The 26,657-nt window shown below is 42.3% G+C and overlaps 1 protein-coding gene and 1 long non-coding RNA gene across 2 annotated transcripts in view; one reads left to right on the top strand and one right to left on the bottom strand.

Annotated features, from left to right (window-relative positions):
- LOC309620123 overlaps nt 1–26,657 on the top strand; it is a 424,602-nt gene that overhangs the window by 299,499 nt on the left and 98,446 nt on the right. The window lies entirely within an intron of this gene.
- The window catches only part of PASD1 (PAS domain containing repressor 1), a 182,213-nt gene that overhangs the window by 96,557 nt on the left and 58,999 nt on the right, over nt 1–26,657 (bottom strand). Inside the window, exons 3-6 of the mRNA XM_082376108.1 lie at nt 26,204–26,367; nt 24,669–24,733; nt 22,355–22,497; nt 20,109–20,212 (exon numbers count right to left, since the gene is read on the bottom strand). The gene's annotated coding sequence lies outside the window, so the exon portion shown is untranslated. The remainder of the gene's footprint in view (nt 1–20,108; nt 20,213–22,354; nt 22,498–24,668; nt 24,734–26,203; nt 26,368–26,657) is intronic.

The following is a 26,657-nucleotide window of genomic DNA, read 5'->3' as shown; positions in this document are numbered from 1 at the left end:
ACCTGCCGAGACTGAACCAGGAAGAAACAGAAAATATGAACAGACCAATCACAAGCACTGAAATTGAAACTGTGATTAAAAATCTTCCTTTGAAGACCCCTACACAAACTGTGCCCTGTGTGTAAGCTTCCTCAGGGCAGTTGGACTCTTACCCTGCTTTCTATACCCTAAAGTACCTAGAACTGTTCTCCATAAACACAAAGCACTGGGTATTTGTTTAATCCAGTTAAATGTACATAAGTACAAAATACGATATAGAGAACTTATGTTACCTCTCGTGAGAGTGTTGGCACAAACTATTTGACCTTAACAGTTCTCCCTTTTCTTTGCAAAGTCTGCAGTGACTGAGTATGGTCCCATACACCCAGATGACAGAAGAGAAGAAGTGGGAATTTAGAACGCCAAAAATCAAAGGGATGTGGTCCCTAGGAGTCCTAGGATTTTAGAGAATAAATACTTTCTGAAAAAATCCAACCTATTCAATGTCCAAAGTGAATTTTGTGTGAGGCTTACCAACCCTAGCATGTCTTAAACCGTTTCAAAGGGTTAGAGGATGGGTAATGGCCTATGGAAGCATTTACAAGATAAATGGATTCCAAGTTTCTGGCATTTTTAAAGTGCTGCTCCAAACTATCTTAAACTGTCCAGGGCTACCTCCACTTCTGAAAGGCAACAGGAAGTGCAGCCTCGGTTTGATTTCCACTAAAAGAACAAGGCATCTCTGAGGACTTCACTTCCTGGAAAAGCAGAATTGATCCAAAGTCTCTGCTGCTCTGATGTGCATGGTATGTTTGTTAGTTACTATAGCTGGACAATGAAAATACTAGCAAATGAGCCCTATAGATATCCAGGTGACAAACAAGATTTTTAACATTTTAAGTAGAATTCAATCAGTCTGTAGAACTTAATGTTTTTCATTATTCCCAAAGCATGTCCTAGTATTAAACCTAGATACCAATCCTTAGAGAAGCCCTAACCCCTGAGATGGAGAAAAGGAGCTTTAATGATGGAAGATTCATGGGGATAATATTTCTGTTGTGCTTCTGGATGGCCTGTCTGGTACTATCCTTCCCTGACCCATCCTTCAATCTCTATTATCAGGGCTAGACTTCACTTCACAATGAGAGTGATCTACTGTGGGGTTCGGAGGGGAGTTGTAATTTTTCCAGAAATAAATTTCTATTTTTTCTTTACTGTGGTATAATTGACAAATAAAATTGTATATATTTAAATGTACAATGTGATGATTTTATATATGTATAGGCTATGAAATGATTACCACAGTCAAGTTAATTAACACATCCATCACCTCACATAATTATCTTTGGGGTGTGGGGGGGGGGCGGTGAGGACACAAAATCTACTCTCTTAGCAAACTTCAAGTACAGCATTATTAACTATAGTCACGTTGCTGTACATTAGATCTCCAGAACTTATTCTGGAAAGTTTGTACTCAAAAATATTTTTTGTGGTCCCTACATTTCTAGCTATGGCACTGTATATCAACCTTGATTTTCTATTAATCCACGAAATTTGTAATCTTCTAATTGACATTTTAAAAATCTAGCTGAGAATGAATATAAAGCATCAGTAGATTTTTGCCATATCTCTTTTAGATCTTCTTTTGATTTCCCCTAGACTTCATCTGAATTCTCTTAGGACTAGGACATATGGAAAGCACCATAACTTGAAAAACTAAAGGACTGCATTTATTCAAAATGCATTCACAGAGTGCCTACATTATGCCAGGCTTGGCAATACCAAGCATGGGAATCCAGAGATGAGGATGACATAGTCTCTGCTCTTGTAAAGTTCATAGTCAATAAAGGGAAGCATTTAAACCATTAATTATAACCCCTCTATTAAAAAGGATTTCATCAAGTTAAAACAGTCTGTGAATTCCAAAAAACACAAAAACAAAAACAACAGCAACAAAAAACCATGTAGAACTGAAAAATACTGCAAATTTTTCAATTTAATTACTGAGAGTATATTGCTATCCTTCCTCTTTGAAATCACAAAGAAACTAGAGTGGGACTTGCTAGCAAGCTGTCTTCAGGCCCCTTGCTATAGGAGATCCTTGGAGATGAAAACATTCTCATTATGTTATTCTTGTATTTAAGCAATAACCTCCCTTGGGATAGGGCTCGGATTCAACCATATCTACTGAATTTAGCTTTATAACTGTAGGAAGATAGAAGACTTTTCAGAAAAGTTAAACATAGAAATAACATTAGGTGACATTTGTTAAGCACTTACTACATCCCAGGCTCTATTATTATCTTGCCCATTTTATATATGAGGAAAATGGGGTCCAGAGAGGTTAGCTAACTTTCTCAGGGCCACCCTGAGAGTCAGTGGCAGTGCCTGAGCATTCTCTCACTAGCGTATGGCCTCTCCATGACTTAGCACTGGCCCTCTTTCAACACTACCCATCTGCAAATGTCACGTGTCGTCTCCCATTTACTCTCCTCGCACCATCCCCTCCATTCTCCATCTGTGAGCTTCCCACTGACTAGGAATAAGCATGAACATCTCATGTCTCTCCCAATTCTGGTTCCCTAGCCTATCAACAAATTACTTTGAAGTTCTGTAGCAATCACATTTATGTCCAATAGCCTTTCTGCAATTGATCATGTCCTTGAAATTCACCAAAAATCATAAATATGCTGACAAACTGTCTAAATACATCAATGCCCTTTGCTGAAAAACAGAGGAGTTTGGTTTCTATCCTGGTGAGAGCCCAGTCCCTTGACAGTGATTTGTGAGACACAAGATTTGAGTATTTGAGAATCTCTGGTCTATAGCAAAGAGTGACAGTCCAGTGTGCTTCAAGACTCTAGACAGCGTCAAGGATGAAGCACAGCAGCATTTGGGCTTTGTAGGTGGGAAGAATCTTGAAGCGCATTCCATCAATTCCCTCCCACCTCTCCTTCCTCCAGTGGTTGGAGATGATGGGTTCCAAGCCCCTCCTACACCTCTCTCCCACCTAAGAGATCTCCCAGAGCCCTTTTGAGTGTTTGTTGCTGCCATTATCCAAGTGGACCATGGCATCAAACTAAGGATAAGACTCTTAGACTCATTCAAGATCCAAGGACACATTGTTGAGAATAGTTCCTGAGGTCTCCTAGAGTCAGACATTTAAACAGAAAAATGTCCCTATCTACCCTTGACACATCACAACTCTGCCCCATTTCAGCTACTCACTAACACTGTGCAAAACAGGCTTAGTCAATGGACACTTTTCTCTTCTACCCTATTATTTTCCTCTCCCCCTTTTCATCATTTAGTCCCCATGTTCCAATACTGGTTCATCTCTAAAAGAATCAACCCAGGAATTTACCAAAAATTAAGAATGAGAAACTCAAAAAGTATAATAGATAGTTCATCTGTAAGAAATAGTGTAGAGAGAACATGTTAAAGGGAAAAGGTCCACAGGAGAAAATTCTACCTCCTAATATCCTGGTTCTCTTTACCAGATAGCTCTTATGTAAAAAGTAGACACAATTTTGGAAGCAAAGATAAGTTTCCCCTCATCAGATAACACATCTTTCCTGCGGAGTTGTGTGTAAGTGAAATCCTATTTATTCATCTGGCATTTGATAGAAGTTTTCTAAGTGTGGACTCTATGGCAGACTCTGGGGTATAAAGAGATGAAGCTGAGAGATCAGACTTGTAAATAGATAACTAACTACAAGGTCAAAAGCGGCGAGATTTAAATTCATATAAAATGCTCTGGAAGCTGAGAGGAGGGAATAGAGATGAGGAGCGCAGAGGGAACACAGGACTAAATAGAGGCACAGAAGCTGGAATCAGATGTTACGGGTAGCAAGAGTGCACCTGGGCGAAAGTAACTATACATTTTCTTAAATGCAACCCCCTGAACTCTGCCACTGTGAAGCTCAGGGTTCCCTGACTATTGGAAAGCTCAGGCTGCCAGTCTTAGAACCACAGAGAAAGTAGACTAAACTGCGACAGAGGAGAGGAGAGGAGAGCAAACCATTATCAGAGAAAAACTATTTTGATCCACTGTATTTCAACAGAACTTCAATTTCAATCCGTTGAGGAAAATCAATGTGCATAATGTTGTCTAACAATAAAAATAATGTAAAACACTAAAGTACAGCCTCTGAAATTCCAGGAGAAGAGAAGCTCTTTTTTTTCTCTGTGTAGGGAACCGCTGGCCCCAAGAAGATGGGCTATTGGCTGTGAGCGGCCCCTGTCCACACAGGCCTAGAGGTCCGCGATGCCTGAAGACCAGCGTGCAGGAGTCTGAACTGCACAGGTGCATGCTGCGTGACTCAGCTTCCAAGCTCCCCGGAATTGGTTCCCCGGGTCTGGAGCCTGTAGGGATAAGCTGGGCCTCGGGCAGGGACTACCGGGGCCGACTCCAGGCTGCCAGGGTCCATCCTGCTCCTAAAGTGAGTTGCGAATAAAGAAGCTCTTTCTTGCCTGCCCACCTGCCTTGGACCTCCCCTCCTCATTTTGGCCCAAAAATTGTTTTTGGATAAGTGAATAAATGAAGTAATCATGCTTTAATATTGGTTAAAGCATTGGAATTTGAAAATGATTACATAAATAATTAGTTGAATCAAGATTATCCCCATGTTACTTTCATGTCAATATCTGTATGCCTCCTTCCCTAAAATGTCTAGGGCTTTTATATTTCCTACATAGTCATTCCTCTGCCCCTTACAAAAGCTGAGTAATAACTTATCCTTTGACTTGGATTCTATAGATCTGCATAACACTTTAAAACTCTTCCATTATTACTCGTGGGGGTACAAGTTTACTGCACATTATATTAGAATTTATAGAAACTAAAGGTTATTCTAGTCACTCATCTAATTCAAAGATTTGATAAAAATGACCAAGATACACCACAACTAAATAAAAGGCTTATGTTAAACTTTCAAGTTTTTTATTTAGGAGCTTTCACTGGCTCATAAGATAAACATTTGGTATGAAACTGTCCACATTAGATCTATCTTATATGCAATATAAACAGACGCTGACTTTTAAAAATTCTGTATTATAGAATGCAAATCATATTCATTGAAAAGAAAGCTCACTGAAACTTGAAGCCAAGTGTTTTAAAATTTTGCAGTATGGGAAAATTACTTTTTACTGTTTCCTTAAGAAAAAAAAGTTAATTTGTCCAACCTTAGGCAAACCCACTTTTCTACAGTGGAAAAAGATGGGTTCTCGAAACATGGAATTGGATTTGTTCTGCGGCTCAGCAAAGGATTCTTTAAAAAAAAAATCAAGTAACTCTTGATATCCTGAAACTCTTTTCTTTAACTCTTCTCCGAAGCAACACACTTTCCAGGCTTCATTGGAAGAGGGGGATCCTCTTTGTTTGCCACAGGTGTGATGCTGGTCCCCCTGCACCTCCTCTCCAAAGACATGGACTCAGTTACCAAAGTCTGTCCTCTCAAAACCACTAAGTGGAGAGGGGGAGGGGAGAGATCTCTGGCGAATCGCATCCCTGAGCAGCAGCATCTAAGAGCAGAGGGGACCATGTCAACAAATCTCATTCTCGGTTTGGGGGGTTGGGTTGTTTTCTGCCCTCGTCTCAGCAGCAGAGAAAGTGCTAAGCCTAGAAAGACAGTTTCTGAACCGATTGGACCTAGCCCAGCAGTTTTTGCTACCTCCAAACCTGCCAGAGCCTAAATCAATGCAAACATTCATGGTCTGTTTTCCTAAGAGTTGCGATTAACTGCTGGTGTTCTTCTTGCTCAGAAAGGGCTGGCAAATCCTATTCCTGGGGATTTCCAGAATACCAAGGCCAGATGCCATTGCTCACATATATGAAATAGCCTAGTACAAGTAACCCAGGCTTTCCTAGAGGTCATTGCTCCCACAGAGCACTAGCACCAAACGGTGTTAAAAGGTGTGCAGCAAAAGTAAAAGTGAAGTGTTCCTTGGTTGGGTACGTTTGGAAAATGCTGAGTTAAATATAGTGAAGCAGATTTCTTGATTACAAGACATCTCAGGGCTTTTCATAGGTTTAGGATCACTGGAAACGTGTCTTTGTTTTGATTTATCTCCCAGCCTCAAGCACCTTCGATGGCCAAAGACATTTTAACTTAGGAATGACAGAAAGGAAAATCTGAAAACCTAACAATGAATCTTTAATGAGCTCTGGGATAAAAATACCAGTCTGGGAGCCCCCCAAAGTTTATAAAGGGTCCAGGGAAAGATGAATGTGGTAACTACATAGGTCACTTTTAACTAGTTTACTGGTTTCAGTCCCAGGTGCTCCCAAAAAAGTGCCCAGCATAGCCTGCACTATGGATAAAGGACTCTCACTTAAACTTCTCTTTTAAAGAACTATTACAAGGAGTGCTTGCTTCAGCTGCACATATTCTAAAATTGGAATGATACAGAGAAGATTAGCATGGCACTTTGCAAGGATGATGCACAAATTTGTGAAGCGTTCCATATTTTTTGCATGTCCATTATGCTTCAATAAAGCTGAAATTTAAAAAAAAGTAAACAGGAAAGACTTTCTTCCAACACAAAAAAGAGCAATTGCAATGATTGTGCATTACATATGTTTCTCTTTCAGAATTATCTATGTAAGATAATGTTCTCCTTTTTGCAAACAGTATGAACCATAAATGAATATGACCTTAATCTCTGACGTCTAAATAACTTCGAAGCCAGAAACAAGGTAAAAGCTGTTCATCAGGTGTATCACCACATTGGAATTCCTATACTAAGGAAATAGTCCCAGTATGGAATTTCAAGGGTACATAAGGACAACTTGCGTATCTATTGAGATGTTTTTAAAAGATGAGCAACTTGGCATGAGAGACATCTAAGTCCCATGCAATTTTTGAAAACATATTTATGGAACTCACCAGTTGAATACTTGGGAAAATGCCCTCTTTGGAAGAAATGGGTGAGAATGAGTATAACTTACATCCTAAGATTTATAAATTTATTTTTCATATTTGTTCACATTTTCATTACAGAAGTATCAAAGTTCCCAGAGTACCTAAACACCAAATTACATTTATTGCAATAAATATATGTTATGTTTTATTTTATACATCACAGTTCAAAGGAAATATGTAGGTTGATTTTTCATTTATGAGAATATATCATCATATACACACCTATATAAATATAAAATTAGATGCAAAAACTTTGCATTCAAGTTCAGTTCTCTTTGCACTTGTTCTACGATTGAGTTTACATGCATGTATACACACACACACACACACACACACACACACACACACACATCATTAATCTAAAATCTCCAATTTACCAAAACCAAGACATCTTTTCTTTCCTTCATTTGATTTTATAATTCAAATCATATCTTATTTTAAATCTGTAGCTGGTAAAAATCAATGACATCTCTAAGCAGATATTTTTATTATTTGTTTACACAAATAATATTTGCTACACAATTTCACATGTATTCAATTCGCCAGTGTTAAGAGTTGATTGTGACTACTTGAATGATGTTACATCTTGACCTGTGCTTTAACTGAGCACATCTTGATTGTATGAATTATTGAATTATTGACTAATTCAGGTGTTATTATTTTAAAATGCAGCTCATTACTTAGATTTCCCCCCAAACACTTACAACTTGACATCAGTTTCAAAACACAGAGGACTCTTACTTCCATTAGATTACAAGCACACAGTACAATATAAAAAGTAAGTATAGGGGCTTCCCTGGTGGCGCAGTGGTTGAGAATCTGCCTGCTAATGCAGGGGACACGGGTTCGAGCCCTGGTCTGGGAGGATCCCACAGGCCGCGGAGCAACTGGGCCCGTGAGCCACAACTACTGAGCCTGCGCCTCTGGAGCCTGTGCTCCGCAACAAGAGAGGCCGCGATAGTGAGAGGCCCGCGCACCGCGATGAAGAGTGGCCCCCGCTTGCCGCAACTAGAGAAAGCCCTCGCACAGAAACGAAGACCCAACACAGCCGAAAATAAATAAATAAATTTTTTTTAAAAAGTAAGTATAAAGCAAAAATCTAAAAGATAAAAGGCATTTTCTTACCCAAGAACGAGAATTGAAGAAACTGGTGAGTGCTGTCTGTGGACACTGGATAGTCTATTCAGTTCACCTTTGAAGAAAGAGATGTTTCTAGATCAAAAATAGCCTTTCTAGCCACACAAGGGAAGTCAATAATCATGTAACTGTACATTTAAAATAAAGAGAACCTTTTTTCAACTACCAAGAGTTCCCAGGTTAGAACTGACTTTGGCACACAGTGCTATGATTCTCACAGCAATGCTATGGGCTGGAGAAACTGGGATTGCTCCTCACCCAAGAATGTTCTTAAACTGCTGCCAGCTTCTCCATGAAGTCAAATTTCTTTAGTCTCTCCCTCATTTCAGCTCCCCATCAATCACAATGGCAGCCTACTTGACCGAAGGCCCTAAGCTTTCTCATGCTAACTTGTCCAGTCGCCTTGATACAAGCCTAGAGATGATGTTAAGATCTGCCACTATACAAACTCTCCTTTATGTATAATTAGAAAAAAAGTTTACTTGAATCCTTTACGTGGTTTTTAGATATGGAAGTGATGTTGATGTTCACAAATTTCTTCTACCAAGCGTTATGGATTTTCTTTGCATTAAACAGGGAGTGTCTCCACCTTCTCTGAGAGACACATAATCCTTGTACTATCTGGATGGTACTAATGCTGAAGCCAAATAGCATGGTCTCCAGATAAAAGTCTGTTTCTGATGTTTGCCAAACATACTCCACAGCATCTATGAGGCCTGAAGGTATCTGGGGATCTGGATATATGAATGTGTCCAAAAAGATACCATTTTTCTCAAGATTTTCCAGAATCATGCACATGGTCTCCCCAGATTCCTCCTCCCTCAGCCCTGTAGAGCTCATTGTCTACTTCTCTTTCAGGGCACTTGCTACTTTCTAGGAAGTCTGATCACTGTTCGAGCCTTTGTCACTGGAGTGTGAGCACAAGGCCAGAATCTGGTCTCGTGACTGCTTGTCCCCAGCACCTGGCACAGAGTGGCAGCTCAGGAAGCATCCACTGAAGGGAACTGGGGCCGCTTCTCAACATGTGACCTCAGTTCACATTGGCCAAAGGGCATCTGCAAGAAGCCGACTGGGTGCCCGTGGTGGCATTCACACCCAATGCTTACTCCACTGGCGACTGGCATCCAGAACTATTGGCTTGGCACGGCTCTGACCTAGAGGAAGAGCCTCTGACAAAATTTGTCATTTGAAACCCCTGTGAAGCAAGCAAGAGCAGTAATGTGGATCCCGGGGCCCACCTAGTTAGGTAGGTTTGGGTTTGGCTTCGTTTACTAGGCTGATTCTATCTCACCTCATTGCAGATAAGACCACGTTACTAAGGGGAGAACACAAGGGGTTCCACATGTTTATTGAATATGTGAATGTGCATATCATCTCATGGTTACATGTGTTCTCTTTGCAGCTTTTAAACATCCCTCATAGTCAAACTGTCTCAGCTTGTCACCCAAGGCCCTCTACAATATGACCCAATTCACCTCTTCAGCCACACCATAGCTTACGTCCTCTGAATTCCAGGAAGTATGCACCATCACTCAGTCACACACACTCTTCCATCCACCCACCCAGGCTTTGCTCAGGATAGTCTCCCTGCCTAGAAGGCCCTTCTCCATATCTTTACTAATTGAAGCCATATCTATCCTTCAAGGCACATTCTCCAAAGCACCTTCTCCAAGAAGCCCTTTCTGATCCCCTCTCCTGTAGTCCTGATGGCACCTGCGCTATCTGGCCCTGTATGAAAGTCACATGTTGTCAGTTTCTCCCCTCAGTGCAGGGAAAAAGGTTAGTTCCTCCCTACAATACATGGCTGTCTGAACCTAGCCTGCAAAACTGTGAAGAATAAATTGCATTCAGCTCGTTGAGGACTGTGACAAGAGTTTTCTCTTTCTCCAGAGACCCTAGGATTCAGGAAAAGAATAATCTAAGATATAGAAAAAGATGTAGGAAAAAATGCAGGAGAGATGACAATATGTAGACAGCCATCTCTCTTTACATAAAGGTATATTTTAAGTGAACCACTGAAAGAGATCTCAGTGAATCATTTAATTAAGAATCTGGGGACTTCCCTGGCCGTCCAGTGGTTATTACGACTCTGCACTTCCACTGCACGGGGCATGGGTTCGATCCCTGGTCGAGGAACTAAAACCCTGCATGCCGTATGGTGCAGCCAAAAAAAAAAGGAATCTAATAAGTAAGTTTTCTCTGTTTTCAGTCCATTTTCAATTTAAAATCTGAGAATCAACTGTTGAAACAAACCGAAGAAAATTATACAGGAACTCTTCATAGCAGAACTTTCTAAACAGGAAGAGTCACATATACAAACTCACAGAAATACTGAATTTGAGTCAAGAACCTGAAAGTATTACATATTACACTGCAGTATTTTAGGCCACTCTTGGTCCATATTTATTAAGCTTCACTCTACTTGACTCCATAGGAAGTTACCAAGGAAGCAAGAATTCTGTTTTCAGGACATTGAGTCCTATGCTTCTGGTTTCTGGACAAATTGAGGTGTCTTCAGAAATTTCAAGTGCTTCCATGGATTTAGTTAGTTGTTCATGTCCCAAATAGTTATAGACTAGGCGCGAGGCACTATGCCAGCTTGTTTTTGTTGCTGTTGTTAGCACTTAAAAGCTAAAAGACCTACAGAGAAACAATAATTATTTCAAAGACCTACATGACTGTCAAAATAATTCTTTAAAAATTGAGAAGGGGGCTTCGCTGGTGGCGCAGTGGTTGAGAATCTGCCTGCCGATGCAGGGGACACGGGTTCGAGCCCTGGTCTGGGAAGATCCCACATGCCGCGGAGCAACTAGGCCCGTGAGCCACAACTACTGAGCCTGCGCGTCTGGAGCTTGTGCTCTGCAACAAGAGAGGCCGCGACAGTGAGAGGCCTGCGCACCACGATGAAGAGTGGCCCCCACTCGCCACAACTAGAGAAAGCCCTTGCACAGAAACGAAGACCCAACACAGCCAAAAATAAATAAATAAATTAATTAATTAATTTCAAAAAAAAGAAAAGTAGGTAAACATATATATAAAAAAAAAATTGAGAAGGGGGTTCTTCCCTGGTGGCACAGTGGTTAAGAATCCTCCTGCCAATGCAGGGGACATGGGTTCAAGCCCTGGTCCAGGAGGATCCCACATGCCGCAGAGCAACTAAGCCCATGCGCCACAACTACTGAGCCTGCACTCTGGAGCCCGCGAGCCACAACTACTGAAGCCCACGCGCCTAGAGCCCGTGCTCTGCAACAAGAGAAGCCACCGCAATGAGAAGGCCACGCACCGCAACGAAGAGTAGCCCCCGCTCGCCGCAACTAGAGAAAGCCCATGCGCAGCAACAAAGACCCAATGTAGCCAAAAATAAATGAAAATAAAAAATTGAGAAGGTGGAATACTGAAAAGTATAAGAATCAAATGCGGAAATTGATGTGGTCAGACAGGCTGGGTTCTCTAACTGAAGACGTTAACATTTTAATTTAATTTGTAAGCTAGTTGGGCACTACAGCAAATTTCTGAGAGGGGACTAATATGATCAAAGCAACTTTAAGAGAGATGATACCAGGGGCTGAAGCACACAGGCTGAGGAAAGCCGTGAGTTTAGCAGGTCTGCTGAAGGAACAGAAGAAACTTGCAAGAGAGGACAGATTTCAGACATGGCATAAAGGAGGCAGACGAAAATGAGAAGAGACAAAGAATGGGTTACAAGGCAGATGTGATACTGCCGTTATGGGCCTGGGGGCAGCGGGGGCTCAAGAGGCTGAAGGTCACAAGGCCAAAGGTGTCCTTTACTAGAGGGAAACTGGGTTATGGAAGAGTCTGGAGAGAAAATTCACCAGCTGTGGGTTCTCTTGCTTGTTTAGGCATCAATGAAACATGTAGGAAAACCCACCCTCTATTTGACAAGAATTATCGATTTGACCACGTAGATAAGAGCAATAGTTGGACACATGACTTGGCGATCTCTTCTAGTCTATTCTGCAAGACGCACACAAAGAATAGTTGAAATTCGACTCATCACTATAGTGCCCCAAGGGAGTGACCTGAGGAGGGGAAGATACAACCTTGGAAATATTCAATGAGAAGGATAGAGGGAGTGAGCAGCAGCCGGGAGAGAGAAGAGAGCCCAAGCAAGTGAGGAGCACAGATCAAGCAGCTTCTCCACCCCGGGCAATTATGAGGAAGTCCAGGATCAGGAAAGAAACCAGGAGAGAGCTGGAAACAACAGACACATTCAATTTATTAGCACTAGCATTTTACAAAACCAGTTCTGCTTTTCTTCCTAGAAACACCTAACCTGGGCGATCTCCCTCCTAGCCCTGCACAAAGCCTATCTGCCCAGAAAGGCTTAGCTGGCCTCTGTCACGGGGGCCTTTGGACAAAGAAGAGGGATTTGCATAAAGGTGGTCTGCTGAGTACAGCCCCTATTTGAGGCCTTGCCGCGTTGAAAGAGCCATTCTCCAACCTGGCAGTGTAATCCTAATGGAGAGCTTTTGTCCCGCAGGCTGTGGTGGGCCGCTTTATTCAGCTGACAATCCACAGTGAAAGAATGAATGAACCGTCTCCTTTTGGTAACACTGAGGCAGCTGGCAGCCCACAGGCCGAGGGCTTGCCCAATAAGAGGCAGGACAATTGTCAGCCTCAGACCCAAAAGGTGCTCCATGAGAGAGTGCCTACTGCTAGTGCTCCCAGCTGCACGCTGGGCGCTCACCACTCAACACAAAGGTCCTGGAGCCCGACCTCCACAGAGGAAAGGGGATGAGGAAGCCGGGCGCTCCGGCAAAGCCATCCCCTACAATACTTCCTAAAGAGATCAAAAACCTTTCAGCACCGTGAAGCCCCTTCGACAGTTTTGTAGAACTCTATAATCATTTCCCATTAGAACACTGGGAAAGAGCCAGGTTTCTGGTTTCTTTTGCGATTTCATTTTTTTTTTAAAGAAATTGATTTTCGTTTTCTTCCTTTTGAAAGTTTTAAATTTACAAAATAGAATGGAGACTCAACGCAAGCAGAATTCTACCACTCAGAGGCAAATACTGCCATTTCAGATGATTTCTTTCCAGTCTTTTTAATGTAGCTCTGAAAATTCTGTAAATACAGTTTGTTCTCAGGGCAAGTCTAACTGATCCCTATTTTTCAACTAACAAATAAGCCCTTTCGAATTGAAGTGGTTTCTCCTAAGTTATCTTAACCCCCTTACCTTAAGGTAATTCCCCCAGTTTTCCTGAATTCTGTTCCATTCTTCCGTGTACCCTACGCTGCCTTACCCAAAAAAGCAGGGAAATTGTCTCCCAGAAGCTGTTGAACATCTTCTTTAAAAGGGGCCATATTCAATAATGAAAACCCATATACAACAAAAATAATTTAAGATCTATATATGAATTATGTGCCAATATCACATGAAAGATTAAAAAATATATATACCACTTTACTAAAAATGTTCTCAATTTATTAGCTACACAGTTCTCGAATTAGAAAGAGGGGCCAAAGAAACCTTCCATTTCCGGAATGAAAAACTGTGGACCTCCTCACTTAAAATGATCTCCCTCATTGTTGCTGACTCTTGGCTGTGCCCACGCCAAACACCCTCCCCCCGGCTCCACTCTCGCACAATTCCTTTTCTCCAGTTAAGACACAGCCACGTTAAAGGGAAGCTCTGCGAATGCCCTCGCTGACAGCTGCAATATCCTCCCTGTGCAGTACACTTCAAATACCTCCTGGGATCACATATGCTGGAACTTTACACAAAATGTTGCCACTTGTTTCCTGTGGAATGCACCGAAAAATGTAACAGCTCCCACTGAGAGTTTCCAGATTCCTCATGTTGATTGACTTTGTTTGTGAATTTCACCTCAAAGTACAATCCTTTTGTGCAGACAGACCCTTCAATTTCCCAGTCAAACTCTTGCCTGTGACTTTAAAGCTTCCTCACTTCAAAGCGCTGTGTGGTCCATGCTATACAGCAGAGCTCGCACCTAGGTTTCCTGAGAAGATCAGCAAACAGAGCCGATACTAGAGAAGGCAAAGAATAAACAGCCTTGACTAAGTTCTGTCTGCATGGTACCCAGGAATGCTTCAAAGTGGTCTTGACCCAGCCTGGGAAGCATAGTGAAGCTTTCACAACTTATGCCTAGACTAAGGCATATATTTATTGCTTTCAATGAAGAAGCAACTGACTTACAAGTTCATGCCCCCAAATGGGAGACCTGAAGTTAGAGTATAGCAAGCCAGAAAAAAAGAAAAACAACTTGCTTTTAATCCACACTTTAAAAATTATTACTCAAGTGGCTTAACAAGGTTGTAAAACTAGTGGAAATCAGACAGGAGGAAGATGGTGGAGTAGGAGGACGTGGAGTGGAGCTCACCTCCCTTCACAAACACGTCAAAGTTACATCTACATGCAAAGCAATCCTCACTGAAAACAAACAGGAGACTGGCAGAAAGACCCTTCTACAACTAAGGCTACAAATATCCACACGAAGTCAGGTAGGAAGGGAAGAGAAGCAAGCAGGTCAGGACCCACTCCCCTACGAGGGGACACAGGAGAAGAGGGGGATATTGTGGGCTCAGAGATGCCCCCCGGGGAGTGAGAAGTTCGAAGACCTCTTAGCTAGTATGAAAACCAGTGGCACTTACAAGAGGGCTGTAGGAAACCTAGACTCCACTCATGAAGAGTGTGCACACATGCTTGCTCACTCCTGCACCTGGAGGGTATTACGCTTAGGGACATAAGTCAGACAGAGAAAGACAAATACTGTATGATATCACTTACATGTGGAATCTAAAAAACACAACAAACTAGTGAAGATAACAATACAGAAACAGACTCACAAGTATAGAGAACAAACAAGTAGTTAGCAGTGGGGAGAGGGAAGGGGGGAGGGGCAAAAAAGGGGTAGGGAATTAAGAGGTACAAACTACTATGTATAAAATAAATAAGCTACAAGGTACAGCACAGGCAATATAGCCAATATTTTATAATAACATTAAATGGAGTATAATCAATAAAAATGTTGAATCACTGTGTTGTCACCCAAAACTTACAGAATATTGTAAATCAACTATGCATAAATAAAAGGTAGAAAAAAAAGTGGAAATCAACATTCTTAAAGTCAGAATGCTTAGAATCCAGTCCCAGTTCTGCAGTAGCTGTGTGTCCTTAGGCAAGTCACCTGGCCTCTCTGAGCACCTGTAAAATGGCGCTAAGCCCTAACACCACGAACCCATAAGGTCTCTCTCAGGAGCATCAGATACCATAAAGGAGGGGCAGCTCCATGGAAAGTCTAAGGTTTACATTAATAAGGGGACAAGCAGCAAGAAGACACACTGGGAGTTCAAAACCTCTTGGCTTTCTCCTGAAAAACAACAGCCTTCACAAATTCAACAAATACTGTAGGAAGTAAAACATACATTGCCAAAAATTAAAAACAAAAAGGAAAAATCTTGGAACATTGGTGCATGCATATATTATGGTTAAATATATAATGCAGAGAGAAGAATGCTAATCAAATTCATGAATTTATGCTTTAATTTCCAAAGCTAAATATTATGGCTTCATTGAGTACTATCTAGTATGCCTTGATCTCAGGTATTAGCATATGAAAGGCTGACTGCCCTTAGCTCTCTGCCCTCCCAAAGGTACCACTTGTATATTTAAATATGGGGCACATTTATTAGTGGTCACGCACACTGTATAATTAAAGAACAACCTGTTACTTAAATAGTGCACTTAATAGTTAGAAATAGAATCAGATGAAAGACTCATCAACCTCCAAAGCATCCTTCCCTAGTGGAACATTAGCTAGACTCAAGTCAAGACACATACCCAAAAATATATATCAAACAACAAGAACAATATTCTGTTTCTCATAAACAATATTTGTAAGTCAGTTTAATATTTATGTGGTCTTTAGGAAAAGCCTGCCAGAGATCTTAAGCTCTTGATAAAGGACAAAGGGAAAATGTAAAGTTTCTTTGCAGAGCCTAAACAGGGAGGCCAACTTCAAAGGAGGTTTATGTGCTCTATTACAAAACCTGACAATTATTTGCCTCTTGTCTTTCAAGAGACTGATGTTCCGGGATTATCACCTTGAAAACCCAGTGGGAACCTTTGCCACACGTAGCTTGCACCTATCAACATTCAGACATAGCATAAGTGACCAGGGCATGACAGACAGAGCAGTTTTTATGGGTAGAGCAGGTAGACATGACTCAGTTTTCCCACACCAGAGCCATCAAGAGATGCCAAGAGTCCACAGAAACCTCGACGACTCTGGGTCTTATTTCCAGCTCAGCCTGCTCTTGGCAGATGGAAGGGTCCAGTTCCCTCCTCTCCCCACAAGTGCCAGGCCCATGCTCAGAGGCAGGTATCTCCCTGTGTACTGACTGACTGATGAGCGGGTCGGTACCCAGGCCTTCTCATCACTAAGCCCAGAGGCCTCTCCTACCTGGCCACACTGGCCCAAGTACTTTCAAAGTCATGGGTCAAATGTTTTCCAACTATTCCCTGAAATTTCATGGAAAGGATCCTCTTTGGATGCCTTGGTGTAGCCACACCTCAATCCTCCCTTTTCGTCTAGAACAGGCAGAGAAATAACCAAAACAAAACTAGGTACTTCAGACACAACTGGACTGTTTTCTAGAGCAAGCACTTCTGTTGACAGTATTTATTTCTAAATGTGATCACTGAGTGCAGAATTGCTTTCTTTTATAAAGCAGGAGGAATGTGTGATTACTCAGGAAATGACATTTTCTCCTTTGTACAGCTGCAGCCCTGGGTTAGAAAAGACCTACTAAGAGGTCTTGCCGTTGTCTGGGATGGACTTGCAGCCTGAGAATTCCCTCTGCCATGATATTCAGAGTTAAGCAACTAATTTCAAAATAAGGGAGAGTAAGTAGGATCAAAGCAGGTGCTTGTTCCATTAAGATCCTATGAAGATATACTGTACATGAAAATCTTTCATAGCACTGTTTAAAAATGTATTTTCCTGACAGAAATAGCAACATCCACAGGTCAAGGACCCAAAAGAGAATCATTTAGTTGTAAAATAACCAGCCAAGATGAGAAAAGCCAACTGTCCCTCCTTGGGTCATCACACGCCCCCCCCCCATTGGCCTCACCCACCAGCCAAGGTCCTCTGCAGGGAACACCTCAAGCTACTGAGCTATACAAGCAAAGGGCCATCTTCATTTTAATTCAATTACGCATAAAGTAACCCCAGTTGCCCCTGCCTGCTCACACTGCTCCCTCCATATCAAGCAATTACAGCTCTGGGGCTCCTCATCTGCCATTTTAAATTAAAAAAGGAAAAATCATCCTTTTTTGAGGGGTTAGTCATTATATGAAAAGTTGATCCTCTTATTTCATTTTGTTTAAAGAAATAAGTTGAAAAATAATGATGCAAAATTTCTCTAAGGAGTATAATGATAATTATTCTTGCTTTCAAATTCCTTATTCATGTTTGGGGTCAGAGAAATTAGCAATCTACTGCTCAGTAAGCCCCAGAAAAACAGCAGGGAAACTATACAGACCTTGCCCTCTGCTTTTTCTCTCTTCTCTTTTTCTCTCCCAGCCTTGCCAGATTTCACAGCTATCTGTTCTCTTCTCTTTCGGGTTTTGCTTCCACCTGAGAAAGCAGAATTCCTTGAAATCTTAAAAATCCTAGCTTCTCCTACTTGCTTACAACCTCCAAATCACTTGGTACCTTTAATCACACTTCCCTAGTTTTCTAGCCACTAACCTCGCCACTGCCACCTCCGCAGCCAACATCAGCACAGGCTGCGCTGGTATCTAGGCATCCTTATTTTAAAATATTTATGACCTGATCACATTTCATGGCGATTTTTTTGGATATGCCCATTTTCAAACCCCTAGCACATGGCTTCATGGTAGTTTGACTTTCAGAGTTGTAAACTATGTCACTATTTACAAGCAGAATTTGAATTTACAGAACGAAGCCAGTAAGTGTTTGCCAGTAACAAAGTGAAATCAGGAAAATAATTAATTAAATGACTCTACCTGTACATTGAGCTCATCTGGTCCCATTATTAAGTAAAAACTCCATTTTTAAAATTCACAGAAGAGTTAAAAGCCAGTCTCCACTCTCCCCACACAAGGAGGTCCAGAACATGCCATTCTACAGAAAACGAATTCAAAACTTCAAGAGTTCCTTCCCTCTCTGAACCAATTTGACTACATTCCTCAAAGAAAGAACAGTTTTAGAAACATCAATTTAAACACAGTAAAGCCATTTTAACATAAGTTGTTCTACCAATCGTAAAAGCTTTTCCTCAGACTGAGCTGTTTACTTAGCTTTTGTTGACTTTGTTTACTTTGGGGAGTCCTATTTACTTATTGCTATAGGGGCATTTGTTTATATTTATGTAGGCTTCAGTCACATATACTACAGCTTTTTAAGTACATAGATGTGGCTTCACCTTGTATGTTTTACTCCATTTTACAAGAAGGGATTTTCTGGTGTAGCCAGGTATTCTGCGCTCTGAGTCTTGATGCACTCACACACATACCCGAATGCCAGTGCATTCGAAAAATGAAAAACAAAAAAATCCACTAATATAAAATGATACTTGCACACCAATGTTCATAGCAGCATTACTTACAATAGCCAAGACACGGAAGCAACCTAAGTGTCCATCGACAGATGAATGGATAAAGAAGATGCAGTACATATATACAATAGAATACTACTCAGCCACTGAAAAGAATTAAATAATGTCATTTGCAGCAGCATGGATGGACCTCGAGGTTATCATACTCAGTGAAGTAAGTTAGACAAAGACAAGTATCATATCACCTATGTGTGGAATCTAAAAAATGATACAAATGAACTTATTTAAAAAATAGAAACAGGGCTTTCCTCGTGGCACAGTGGTTAAGAATCCGCCTGCCAATGCAGGGGACACAGGTTCGAGCCCTGGTCTGGGATGATCCCACATGCCGCGGAGCAACTAAGCCCGTGCGCCACAACTACTGAGCTTGCGCTCTAGAGCCCGTGAGCCACAACTACTGAGCCCTCGTGCCACAACTAATGAAGCCCGGACGCCTAGAGCCCATGCTCTGCAACAAGAGAAGTCACCGCAATGAGAAGCCCGCGCACCACAACGGAGAGTAGCCCCCGCTCGCCACAACTAGAGAAAGCCTGCACGCAGCAACGAAGATCCAACGCAGCCAAAAAAAAACAATAAATTAAAAAAAAAAATAGAAACAGACTCACAGAGACAGAATAACAAACTAGAGGTTACCAAAGGGGAAAGAGGAGGGTGGAGGGGCAAATTAGGGGTATGGGATTAACAGATGCAAACTACTAGGTATAAAATAGATAAGCAACAAGGATGTACTGTATAGGACAGCAAATTATACCCATTATCTTGCAATAACCTATAAAGGAGTATAATCTGCAAAAATAATGAATTACTGCACTGTAAACACGAAACTAACACAATATTATAAATTAACTGTACTTCAATTTCTAAAAAACCACTGAAATGATACAATATTTAAAATTTTAATATTAAAAAACTCACAAAAACAAACAAACAAAACCCTCAAGTGGATCCTTTGAAAAGCTACCCTTGCAAAGCGGCCCACAGAATCAGAGAGTGTGCAGCCTCCCAGCAGACCAACTGCTTGGTCTACTAAAGCAGGCTGGTCTCTTGCTTTCCATCCCCCCTCCACTGTGCTAATGGAGGCCCACCGGGCCCACTTGCCCAGGAGAGCCTCTGGCTTTGTTCCTTGCTCACTTGCCTCAAAAATCTGTTTCTGAAGTTTAGGTTGATGCTGGGAACTTTCTTGAAGTTTCTGAAGAGGAGTCAAAGAGTGCCTCCTGCCACGACACCAGTAACGGCTGCCACGTGGCGGCCTCAAAATGCCCGGCTTCACGCCGAGGCACCCCGCGGACCTCCCAACCAGCCGTCCCTGCCGGGGTGCTCAGGAAGACGGAAGCCCGGGGGAGGCGTCTCTCCAAGAGGGTCACACAGCACGGGGCAAAATGGCTCCCCGCCCATTCCGTTAGAGTGGCCCTCACTTGCAAGGCCCCAGCCCACCGCACTCACCCTGTCCGAAGTCTCCACTGTCCGCAGGAAGCTGAGGGCCAGCGATTTATATAAGAGGTGGGCGCAGTGAGCCCTCGAAGCTCCTCCACGGCCTCCAGTCGTCACTGAAAGTCACAAAGGTCCCGAAGTGAGACTCCCAGGGTGCAAAGCGGGGGCAAGAGCACTTGCACTCTGACCCTCACGTGCTGGGGTCCCAGCAGCCTTTTCGGGACCTGAGGTTGGGAAAGCTGCTTCCGCGCCAGGGCCTCCGCCCTTCCCGGATACCCGGATACCCATAAAGAAGCGCCAGATGAGGGGTGTGGAGCCAGAAGATGGCCCCTCGGGTCCGATCTGGGCTCCGATGTGGAACTAAACAAGCTCACATCTCTCCTAATCAAAAGGGCTGCTGTAGCCGGGGAGGAACCAAAATCTCGTCCGTAGCTAAGTGTCGAGTATTCAGTCCTATCAGGTTGATGCCGCTCGCCGCTCGCCGCTCGCCGCTCGCCGCTCGCCGCTCTCTGCTCTGCAGGGTGGGCTGAGCTGTGCGTGGAACCCCGAGAGGTCAAAGGGAGAGCAACTAAACAATGTTGCACTTGACCTGACAAAAGCGTGGCCATCCAAACGGCAAGGCAGTTTCTTTCACACTTCCCCATCTGCCCTCCTTTCCTGCCTTTCCCTGGAGAGCCACCCACCAGAGCTTTGCTCGGTTGCCCTGCATTACATGATCTGATGTCTCTAAAGAATATGTTTCTAAAGACTCTTTAGGGAAGACAATTCCACAACCTCCCTCAGTCAGTCCCTCCAGAATCGAATAATCCTTCCTGGGAAAGATTTAACACTACATGTTTTCTCAAGCTGGCCAGTTTTGTGACAAGTGAAAAGGACCTTCAATGAGTTGAAAGATGGGTACCCAACTTTAATTCACATCCAGCATGCAGTGCACGATGAACAAAGGAAGTATGAATTTAACACCACTAATATTAAACTTAACTCGTAATAGTGACAACCCTTGCCCCTCAGACAAGGAGGATATGCCACAAAAAGTTCTCCAGAACTTTCTATCTCCAATGCAATCCTTCTGATTTCAAAACTGGATCACTGAAGGGAATTCCCTGGCAGGCCAGTAGTTAGGACCCTGTGCTTTCACCGCCAAGGCCCGGGTTCGATCCCTGGTTAGGGAACAAAGATCCCACAAGCCAAGCGGGGTGCAGCAAAAAGAAAAAAACAAAAAAACCCACAAACAAAGAAACAAAAAACTGGATCACTCAACTCATTTCACAGTGTATACACATATCAAAACATCACGTGGTACACCTTAAATATGTATTTTTTTAAATATGTATTTTTAATTTGTCAATCATATCTCATTAAAACTCGGGGAGGTGGGATGCACCACTCTGTGCAGTAGTCTTTGGATGTATTCTTTTCTCCATGCTAAAATTAAAGATAAAAATCCTAAACGTTTATGGAGTTTAGAAAGAAACTCCTGAACTCAGTTTCAGGAGGGACTAATTTTAAAACAGCATGAGTCCTCCCGAAGTGTATTTTAAGTAGATCATTCTGATTTGTAGCTGTATTACACCTTTCAAGCACTACAAACTCTAATTATTAAGTTTAAAAGCTTCAGCATGGCATGACATCTGCAACAACCAGGAAACAATAGAGCAAAAAGATGTTTAGTGAGGCAGGCATTTATGTAACACTTCCCAAATCCTAAAGCACAATGTTGCAAGGGGGGCAGAAAAGTCAGGTCCCATCTTCACCAACTTTCATGTTCTTTTTATCCTTAAATAAATGGATTCTTTCAGTGCCAGACTGCATGCAAGGGGGTAATGATAGCATATAGGTATGTAATGCTTGTCATTTGTAGAGCACGTCATTAGCATTAATTAACTTTAATTATGCAATTAGTGCTGAGTTGTCAGAGACAACATTCAAAAGAGAGGGATTATTAAAGGCATTAATCCTAATAACCATCAGCCAGGCTTCCTTGGAAACGAGGCATAACTCGCCCCCCAAAGCAGAGAGATTAGCAGTAGCAGAGCAGGAAGAGCTTGGGCTTGAGTATAAATCCTGGTGGGTCCTGGAGAAGGTAATTAACATCTCTGAAGCCATGACAGGCCCAATAATAAATAATACCTGCCTCATAGAGTTGGGAGGATTTGATGGGACGATGCATGCAGAGTGCCTGGCACGGGGCCTGGGAGGAAGGAGGCCCTGGTCAGTGGGGCTGTAATTACCATCAGGAATCACAATAGAATACTCACCAAACCAGGGAGGGCTTCCATCCCCCCTGAACACAGCATGCAGGATTTGAGGAACTTCCACTCGTCTTGCTTGGAGGTACCACCTTATCTCTGGTCTTTCTCACAGGGGACCAGCTGATATCAGACATTAGGTAAGCACTCCTCTGCAAAGAAAGGACAGCCATGATTAGCCTCTGTAGCAAGCCCCCAAATTCCATGGACGTCTCCAAAGAAATTCCCTGGAAGACAAAAAAAACAAGTGATGTCAGGTTTTATCTCTGTGTGGTCATCAAACTGCTGGTTCTTTGCTTCATCCCCAAAGGAGATAAGTATCTCATTTTCACATCTCTTAAGGGAAAAGAGAACACGCTTGTACAAAACCGACATCAAGTCACTCCTGGCTTGTAAGGACACCACACACTCGTCCATCTCCAGTTCATTCAGAGGCCATTTTGTGGAGCTGTGGTAATATTTCTACTACATCTGAAATACACTGACCAGTGTGTGATTTGAGATTCCATTAAAAGTCCCCCATTTTCCTGGTATGATATGAATATATAGTAGTATACCTTAATGAATTATGGTCTATTTTACTTTTCGGAAAATGCAATGATAAACACATGAGAGGAATTTAAGGAGTGCTATTTTAATTCATTTTGAAGTTTTAAAAATCCATCAATGAATTCTGGAAGGATCTTCCCTTAATGTCCTTATGCTTTTCCATTCTAGCCATCAAATAGAAAGTGGATGGCCGCTATTTCGTTATGTACTACATTCTCCATTAAGCCAGGAGTATGTGCCTGAAAAAAGATCTGCTTCTAGATGCCAGGCCCCTCCTATAGAGCACGGTTGTTGCTCCGGGCAACAACCGTGCAAAAATTCCAAAAACAGAGTCATGCTTTCTGGTGCTAAAAATGCTCTTTAGGTGAAAAAGGTGTGTGAACTGTCCTCCCCCATCACTGGCCCTGTTTAAGTCCGCGACGGCATCAGCTCTAACCTGCACTCTTGACTAGAGTCCTCACTACCCACGCTCTCGGCCCCTCCAAACTGTTCTCCCCCCAGCAGCCAGAGTGGCCTCTAAAAGTGTTCATGTCACATCATTCCCATGGCGGGGATGCTGTTGGCTTCCCTCATTCCCGGCTCTTGAGGAAGGCCCAATCCCATTCTCACCTCCTCTAACACCATCCCAATTTTAATGGCTACTTTTCTGTCCTCACTCCACAACAGTTAGAAGATATATATAATCTTATTATATCCATATATATAGATGATCTTACTATATACATGATATTTATTATATATATTATATATATATATATCTTATTTTATATACATATAACTTTGCTATAACTTTTACTAAATATTTTGATGTGACAAACTATGGAAAGACATGTTCTGGCATTGGAACCCTGAAAAAAAATAATGTTTCCTTCTGGGAGATCGTTAACTAAAAAGAAGAAAAAAAAGATGTTAAAATACGTTCTCAGAGAGCTCAAACAAACATGCTTTCTTCTTCCTCTACTCTCAACTTAAAGAATCAGTTTAGAACATTGACATTACCTATGTTCTCCAACTTACAGAGTGTTCGTGAAGCTCCCCAAAGGCTCCCACAATGATGTGGGTGGGTGTGAGTAGGGAACTTGCTGGGGCTCCTGCCTTGGTGATGCTGGCATATCCAGGCTGGCCTCCCAGGTGGTCCGGCCCCAGCCCATCACTTTCTAACTGAGGACACTGAGACCCATTGAATCCCGTGAGAAGGATAGTGCAGAATCTGAGGGCTAGAGCTCGGCTGTGCCCAGACGGCAAGCCTGGGCTGCTCCCACTTCATCATGCCCACATGTATTCTGCCCCTACAAAAAGGTTGCTTTGAAACAGAGGATGAACGGGCTTCTAAACCTCTTCCTAAATCCCCAACAAATAGAAAGATAGACTTAAACAGAAGCATATCAATAATTACATTAAATGAAAATAGTCTAAAAACCTCAATTAAAAGATAAGGATTGTCAGACTGGAGAAATAAATCGAGGCTGACCTCTACTCTTTTCTACAGTAAAGACATTTAGATACAAAGATGAAGAGCAGTTTAAAGTCAAAGGATGAAAAACTAGATACCATGCAAATTCTAGTCATAAGAAAAATGGAGTGGCTATATTCATATTAGACAATGTAGACTGCAGAGCAAGTAATACTACCAGAGATAAAGAGTAACATTTCATAATAATAAAAGAGTCAATTTAAGAAGACATAACAGAAAACAATTCCATTTACAACAGCATCAAAAAGAATAAAATACTTAGAAATAAACTTAACCAAGGAGGTCCCCCTTCCCACATACCTGTCCTATGTATCCCTTCCATCTGGCTGTTCCTGAATTATATCCTTTTATAATAAACTGATAATCTAGTTTAAAAGAAAACAAAAGTAAGAATAGAAGGTCATGTTTCTGGGACATCTGCAACAGGGAACACTCTGGTTCAAGTTGACCAGCGAGTCCCTGGCTCTGTGCCACTGACACCATCTTTTCCTCTTATCGGAATCTAAGAGGACTCTCGTATGGGTACGTGGTGTGTGCATGCCCATGCATGGCCAAGTGGTCAGGGATTTGGGGGAGTTACAGGTGGCCTGGGCTTCACATAGCAGGATGAGTGGCTATCCCAATTTCCTAAGATCAACCTTTCTTTTTTAAAAATAAAGATGCCAAAAATAAAAGCAAACAAGTTTTGTTCGTTTGTTCGTTTGTTTGTCTTTGTTTGTTTTTTACAAAAAAAAAAAAAAAGGAAAGAAAAGAAAGGGATCTCTGGCAAAAGCTGCCTCCCAAACTATAAGCAGTTCTTCGGTAAGTTCTTTGGTAAGGAAATAAATATAGTGGGCACAAGACTCCTCCCTTTCCAGTGCATTCAAGTCAGTTTCAGTTGAGGATCTTGGTCATTGCCCTGGACCCCTAGTGTAGACCTTGGTGCTAGACCATGACAATGGTTCTTTAGCTGTCCTGGTTTTCTCTGGCCTCTCTAGCCATCCAAACCAGTGGCTGGGGCTTGCGGAGAGAGGGGGGCTTCCCTTTGTTTGACAAATACTGGACTTGATAGATGTTGTTTGTCTTTGCCTCCCCAATCTAGCCCAAGGCCTCCTTTCCAGCTTCCTGGTTCCTGCAGTGGTACTACCTCTGTGCTAGCCGTGCCACATTGTTCACCTGCCCAAGGCTTCTCAACTCTGATGCTCTTCCACTCCACCACAACCGTCTGCAACTCCAGAGACCAGAGATCCCATGGGGATTTACAGCATCAAGTCCATGTGTGGTAGAGGAACAGGACAGGGCGGGGTGCGGGGGTGAATTTAATTTGTGATTTCATGCTAGGTAGGTCAGATAAATTTCTCCTCTGAGCAGCCTCAGCATCCCACCTTTCATATTTCCAAACAGCCCATGTAGTCTTCCACAACCCTGAGACTGAGTGCCTCCTTAAATTTTGTGCCCTAGGCACCTCCCTTGCGCACCCTAGTTCCAGCCTTGTAGCTCAGTTCTCTTTTTATGTGAGACCTCAGGAAGGTTGGGCCATCACTGACCTCTTCCATCTTTTTAAGGTGGTTGGTAAAGACCCTAGAGCTGACTTCCCCACCCCAAGTAAAGAGCCCTGGGACTCTACTCCTCTCTGTTCTGAAGTAGTTACTACTGCCCGGGCCATCCTGGGGCAGCTGAAACCGAAAGCACAGGCTTCTGGCACAGAACCTAAGACGACTTCATAGGAGAAAATGTCCTCACCTAAAGACTGTGAGCGAGGCAAGCTTTTGCCCTCTGGTCTTTTTTTTTTTTTTTTTCAGCATTCGTGTAATTATTTGTGGCTTCCATTGCTATGGAAAGAAAACACCACTTACCGTGACAACTGTAGCCGCTTAAGGTGCACAGCTCCTCTCAGACCATGAAGCTTCAAAAATACTGAAATGTGTAGGGGTTTCATGTCCCTCCTTTTTAAAACATCAACCAAATGTTCTTCTCTCCAGAAAAGCCACCCGAGTATTCACCACTTTCTCTGCGTTACCTGTCATGAAAAACCAGCAGACCTCAACAAGAAATACCCAAGGGCTGAAATCAAAGGAAATTTTAGTAAACATTCAATTTTTAAAAGATTTTAACATTCGATCAAAAAACAAATAAATGGAGATTTACTGTGTACCTATTCTGCACCAGATGTGTGTAGATTCTTTCACATACATTTCATGTAGTGTGATTTGACCTCTTTTTACAGAAGAGAGAAACAGACCCAGGAAAGTTAAATAACTAGTCTCAAGAGATAGAACTGGGATTCAAACCCAGAGTGGACTGGCTCCA

The sequence above is a fragment of the Balaenoptera borealis genome, assembly GCF_965194805.1.
Source record: "Balaenoptera borealis genome assembly, chromosome: X".
Classification (NCBI taxonomy): Eukaryota; Metazoa; Chordata; class Mammalia; order Artiodactyla; family Balaenopteridae; genus Balaenoptera; species Balaenoptera borealis.
This window is presented reverse-complemented; position numbering and strand designations above follow the sequence as displayed.